Here is a 7470-nt window from a genome sequence, read left to right on the forward strand (position 1 = left end):
AACGCCTATAAATTACAAAAAAATAACGCATATAACGCTACGTAACGCATATAAATTTCCACAAAATATTGCATGTAACGCGTCGTAATGCCTATAACTTTTAAAAAAGTAACGCATGTAACACCTATAACTTACAAAATATTAACGTTTGTAACGATTCGTAACGCCTATAACTTAAAAAAGTAATGCATGAAACGCTTCGTAACATCTGTAACATACAAAAATATAACGCATGTACATAAAAGTAACGATTAGTAACGCTACGTAACGCCTATAACTTACAAAAAAGTAACGCATGTAACGCTTCGTAACGCCTATGATTCACAAAAAATGACGCTTCGTAATGTCTATGACTTACCAAAAAGTAACGCATGTAACGCTTCGTAATGTCTATAACTTACCAGAAAGTAACGCATATAATGTAACGCTACGTAACGCCTATAACTTACAAAAAAGTAACGCATGTAACGCTTCGTAACGCCTATGATTCACAAAAAAGTGACGCTTCGTAATGTCTTTAACTTACCAGAAAGTAACGCATGTAACGCTTCGTAACGTCTATAACATACTAAAAAGTAACCCATGTACCGCTTCGTAACGTATATAACTCACAAAAAAATAACACATAAAACACTACGTAACGCCTATAACTTGCCACAAAATAATGCATGTAACGCGTCGTAACGCCTATAAATTACAAAAAAGTAACGCATGTAACGCTTCGTAGCGTCTACACCTCACATTAAAGTAACACATATAACTTACAAAAATGTAACGTATGTAACGCTTCGTAGCACCTATAACTTACAAAAAAGTAACGCATATAACTTACAAAACATGTTTTAATCCACCTAGTGGTGTTATAATGCCTTTCTCATGTATATAATATTGTGGTATTCTATTCAAAATTTTTCTCTTCGATTTTTGAAAGAAACCAAGAGATTGTTTGTGTATAACATACTGAATAAAACAGTACTTTGATTGCGTAGGTCATCCTTAAGAAAACGAAGTGGGTTCACTATTATATGCACTTCCGGCACCGGAACCCGAGAACCGGTATAATCAAAGTCGGTTCGTACGGCCACCAACTAACATGACATACAAACTGTACTAGTACGCACTCTAAATTACGATTAAAATGTTTGTTGTATCCGAAAATATGCAGTAATTTTTGGTAGGACCTTAAGACCTAAGATTGGGAATAACGGTTTTGAGACCAGTTTAGAAATTTTTTTACGTTTTTTGTTTCGCCGGTTTAAGTGACGGTTTACAATATTGAACACACTTTACCCTATAACTCTGGAACCGGAAGTCGGATCCGGATGAAATTCAGGAATTCCGTACCACGAGACCTTTCATTTGAATCTAAGTTTGTCAAAATCGGTTCAGCCATCTCCGAGAAAACCTAGTGAGATTATTTGACACATACACACACATACACACACACTAATTTTCACTGGTCGGTTTTCAAGTGATTGCATAACCTTTCTACATGAGAAAAGCAAAAATTTAACGCATCTAACGCTTCGTAACGGCTATAACTTACAAAAAAGTAACGAATGGAACGGTTCGTAACACCTATAATTTCTTAGAAAATAACGCATAGTAACTCGTTTACCGCGATAGTCTAACCCTTATAACGGTTTTTAACATTTAAAATTTCACACACTCGTATGGTTTGTAAACCTCAATTTAAAAAAAAATCGTATGCCACGCTTTCTAGTTTAACTTAACGTAACGCTTCCCATCTCACGATAATATTGTTAAAGTAAAAAATTTTCCATATTGAGGACGTGTACAGCGTGATCAGTAAGTCGATGCCTTGCACGAAATCCGCCTGGGTTTGATTTCCAACCCCGAGTCAGAAAGTGTTTCTAGCCCGAAGAGACGAATAGCCTTAAGGTTAAAACCTCTATAATCGGAACACAAAAATTCCATAGTACCTTTACGAAGATAGGCCTCACAAAACTTTGTAACGTATATAGCTTCAAAAGCTAATCTTGTATTTTATGTATTGTTTTTATTGTCTTTTATTTTACCCCGGTTTTGTCCTCAATTTTATGTGGTCTGTTCTGCTTCGTAAGACCTGCCGCTGCGTGTTTTATCGGCAGTGAAGTTTTGACTATCACGTAACTCTCAAAACCTCTATCTCACGGTGTAACCTACAGGATCAACAGCCCCATAATATTTCCCAAACTTTATTTTTGTTTCTGATTTCTGGGATCCTTGGACCTCCCTCTGGGTTCGAGACTGCAACCCACGGTTAGCTGTCAAATAATGTTCATTCAGTGTATTTTGTGAGGTTATGTTATTTCCGTGCAAAAACTAATTAGATTTCAATTTTTGCAATGACTGAGTGGAAACACATATTGGAGAAGCCAAATGAAAGAAAAACTCTCAGAAAAGTTGATATCATTTGGAAAAAGATACGCTCAGAGACAGGACTCGAATCTTTTCAATTTAGAAACAGTTGTTCCAAGTTAATATAGATCTAAATGTGGCAACCCTGCAGAGTGAATAACTCCAAAGGCGCATAAATGCGCAGGGTGGAGCGTAAATTTACTAGAAAAAATTCTCCAAAATCAATTTCTAATGAATAGGTACAGCCGTTTCCTACCCATTTGAAACTCTAGATGCAAATCATCGTTCTTACGACATCCATTTCATATGGAAGGAATATAAGAGATTCCACAATTCTGGAGAGTTTATTTCTTATTCGAAACTCGAGTTACAATTCTTCATTTCTTGAAAAACTGAACAGCATTCATGTATCATACGAGAAAAAAAAAAGTTTTTTGGATTTCTGCCACCTTGGCATCAGTGTGCAGCGGTAAGGAGATGGTAGTCGGATGGGGCCAGGTCTGGTGAGCAAACCGCGTAGTCCAGCAATTGCTACTGGAGACTTTCCAGCCAGTCACGAACGCTTTTCGACTTGTGCGATGGTTCATTGTCGTAGAGTAAAACCGAAGTCAAAGTGTGCATAGATGACGTAAGGCTTTCGATTTAGAGGCGATAAACTTTCGAAGAAAAATAATTCGATGTGTTCAACCCTGGCAGTAGGATCGTACACTGAACCTAAGAAACACGTAGAAGTTATTTAAAAAAAATATATATTTTTCCATGTAGCTTATGGTATAACTTCCATGTACGAATCACTTAGATTTATTAATGATATATTAATAAGAGTTACTGATTCTTTCAAATTTATTCATGTGAAAAGGCAACGAAAGTTATTCATATGTTTTAGGAGTACTATCAATGAGAGTTAATGCGCCGATAATAAACAATATGTGATTTTTTCCCTAATTTTCAATAAAGTTGGTTGGCAATTTTTACATGTTATTTGTTAAAAACTAATGAATGAAAAAATCGAAACTTACACGAAAAAACAAGGCGATTCAAACTAAAATACATGAAATCTATTTAGAGATTTAATACGCGAAAAAATCGGTTGCAAAATCTGTTGAAACAGAAGGTCAAATTCCACAACAGGAATGTAATACCAAGGCTTTGCTTCCACCCTGGCTTATAAACACAATGTCTAAGATGACATCAAGTAACACTTAATTACAAACACCTGGTGGATGTAGTTTCTTTTTTTGCTCCTTAATCCTGAACTGTTCATCATTGGCAGACACATAGTATAGTGCTTCTGTTTTTCCTTTTCATTCGTAATCCCTTCCGGATCGAGAATAATGATAATGACACTTCACTTTTTCGGGTTCTGCCAAATTCTCCGACTAGACCGCGGTTAGCCTCAATCCATTTTCGTTCGCTGATTCAATTTGTAGAACAATTAACAAACGGTTTCCAGCCTGGAAGCCTTTTTGTGCAGTTTTTTCATACAATTTACTACAATTAAAGATGAAGTTTTCAACAAACGATTAAACCGACGACGAATTGAGAATAATGTTCATTAACTAACATTGTCCATACGTACAGAAGGAACACTATTATAAACGCTAGTCATGCTAGAAATATTCACTCTCCATTTATAGCTCCTTCGTACGAAAATTCAATCGTTGGAAAATATCGATGACTGCAATGAACATGAGTGACAGTTGTACCCAAAAACCCAGCACCCTCGTTAAGGTTTTCAAAACCGCAAACTCTAGAATACAAAAATACTCCTGACGCAACACGTAAGAACTCATTCCGAACATGATTTCTTTTTTTCCAGGACCATGGACCTCCACTCAATTGTTAATCATGAGGGCGCACGGTTAAACTTTAGAACAAAAACAGTACGTTCGTTTGATCCCGCAACTGGCCGGCAAAGTTCTAGTCTGACTTAGCTAGCTGCCACCAAATTCGAACATCAGATGGTGCATGAAAGCTTATGATTGCGTTTTGAACAAAATTGATGTTAGCATTGTGTATCGCTGGTGCAAAGAGTGAAAAGATTCTAGGATTTAACAAAGGTTAGTCGATGTATTCCATATGACCTTGGGTTCGATTCCCAATCCCGAACATGGGCTCAGAAAGTTTTTCTGGTCCGAAAAGACGAATGACTTATCTCTTCACTACCCCAATCAGCCGTTTTTTTCTAGCTTTGGACTAAAAAAAACCTTGCGTCATCTGACTTTTACACTAACACATTCATAGCTATTACGAAAACTCAAAACACCAATTAGACAATTGGTAGTAGTCAGTCTAGTAACAATCAATTACACGATTCGTCTGATAGGGGTGGTTTCCATTTGTAAATGGAACAAATGCAACTGGTGCTTCTAAAACAATAAACATTGGATGTACTATACATATATCAGTGGTCAGAATAAGAAGGAAATTATTACCATTCCAACTAAATTGCTTCAATTTTTCAAAACTCACACTCCACAATGCCATTATTAAATAGGCCAAGAATATATGGTGCTCGTTTCTTCCCTTTTCCGGCACTTGTCAAAGGAATATAAATCTTTTCCGTAGAATCCACACTGTACTTCCTGGATCTCTTGCTTACTTGTGTGTGGCATTTGATCAAATCTGATAAAATTGCATTGTAAAATACTGCTACAGTTTCTCGGGAAAAAAACCGCAACAGTTAATCAGAATTTAACCCCCCGAGAATTAAGACCGTAAGACGTAAGACGTGGGTGGTTGTTGTTTGCTCCATGGGATCATTTTTCTGGTAAAGTCAGATTTGGTTAACCAAGAAGATGATTTTCCTTCTGTTGTAGATGAAAAATGCCCGGTACAGCAAAAGTTGCATCCAAGGATAATTGGTTTTATCTATGTTTACTTATACAGGGTTTTTCAAAAAGAGGTGTTATTCAAATAATAATGGAATTTTCTGAAATAAATGATCGGATTTTATTTCGATGTAAAGAGGAGGGTATGCCATTAAAACAGAGAAAAAAAAAAGTATAATCCCATAGCTTGCTATTAAATTTCATCTTTATTTGACTTCCGGTTCTGGAATACAAGGTGATATGTGCAAATCTATGAGAAAGTGCGCACTCAATTTTCTCGGAAATTTCATCCACAAGCTAAGATGCAAACAAAAGGTCTTACAATTTTTTAAAAAAGTCCCCAGAAGGTTGATCCAGATCCGGCTTCCAGTTCCGGTATTACAGCGCAATAAGTGACAAATTTTCAATTTTATGAGTATTTTTACAAGGGATGGCGAAATGTGTAGATTTTTATAAAACGTACTGGTAAATTCATCCAGTTGGCAGATCTTGTTAGTTGGTGGATATATAAATCGTCTTTGAGACAACTACTCCCCGGTTGTCGCTTCCGAAACCACCGATAATAGTGAAGAAGAGCTCCAAAAACGGAACTCACTTCAACTTCTCAGCAACGGTTAAAGCGATTTTCACAAATCATGATTCAAAATAAAACTCTCGTTATCTAAAAAAAATACTGTGCAATTCCATCCCGATCCGACTTCCAATTCTAAAATTATATGACGATTAGTGCCAAAACTTTCAAACCGTCATATATAATGACGATGCAAAACCGGTACGCATCGGTACGTGCTGGTATGGAAGAAGAATACACCAGCACCTTTCGAACGAATCACGCAACGTGCTTTGTTCAATTTCGTAATCTGTAAATCTGTATCGGTGAATTATGGGGGGGTATCAATATTTTGTTTCGAAAATCTGAAAATGATGAGAAATTAAAGCGCAACGAAATGAAAAAGTTTTTAAATCGAATTTGAAAATGACAACTACTTTTTGTTTAAAGGTAGCGTATTGTAATGTAATTGGCAATAATTTTTTTTCTATCTTACATCATAACCAACCTTCCATCTGATCAGATTAAATTTTAGAAAACATAAGGAATTACACTAAAATAATTATAAGAAAATTTTATAAAGAAAAACGTGCTTTATCCACCTAGTAGTGAGATGATACCTTTTTTTATCAATCCGCATGTGTTGTTTGCATGAATATTCTTCGGTGTTCCAGTTTTCATGACATTATTCTAATGTCCGTCGTTTTAAGAGGCAATTTGAGATTTTAATCACTCATTACTCTGTAATGTCGAAACTGCAAATCGGATCGAATTTGAATCTAACCGTGTAACAATCGATTAAACATTCCATGATATGTCGAAGTAATTTCCACTTTAGAGTTTAGGGTAATTTAAGGTACTTCCAGAGCCGGTATTCAGGAACCAACATAACCCAAACCGATTCGTATGGCCATACGACGAATAAATTGCAATATTTTTGAATCCAACTTTAAAGCTTTTTGGGATTGTAATTTTCTATATCGCTTTGAATTTTAAAAATTCATCATCCTACAATTCCAGAATCGGAATTGGATAAAATTGGATTTTTTTTTATTTGATCTTTTGTTTTTGAAATTCGATTTGCTTTTTTGAGAAAACGATTGAGCTTTGAGAAACGATTCGATACTGGAACCGGAATTCAAAATTCGGTGTAGCCGAAGTCAGACACAAAATCACCTGAGTAGCTGTATAGTTTACATTTGTTTCAAAATGTTTGAAAATCAATCTTCAAACATCTTTGAGAAATCGTAGTGCGAATTAAATTTTTGGGTGCCTTTCGAAACGAAAACTGAATACAACCAAAAATGGAATAAGTTTATTTGGTTATCGACTATCCAAATCTGCTAACCCGATAAACCTGATTAATTTATGTGAAATAGACATTTTTATACTAATCACCCTGTATCTCCGAAACCGGTAGTTGGATCTGACTGAAAAACAAGATGTTTTATAGAATCTTGAAACTTTTCATTTGAATCTTAGATGATTATTAGATTTCATTTCAATCTTAGATCGGTTCAGCCATCTACGAGAAAAATGAGTTACACAGTTTTAATTTCGTTTCACATATCAGCCTGTAGTTCCGGAACCAGAGGTCGGAACCAAACATAATTCAGGAACCTTGTTTGGGAGTATAAGACTTTTCATATGAATCTGAGTTCGTAGAAAACGGTTGAGTCATCTCCGAAAAAAAATGAGTGAAATTATTTGTCACATTTGCATTTGCTG

The sequence above is a fragment of the Malaya genurostris genome, chromosome 1, assembly GCF_030247185.1.
Source record: "Malaya genurostris strain Urasoe2022 chromosome 1, Malgen_1.1, whole genome shotgun sequence".
In the NCBI taxonomy this organism is placed as follows: domain Eukaryota; kingdom Metazoa; phylum Arthropoda; class Insecta; order Diptera; family Culicidae; genus Malaya; species Malaya genurostris.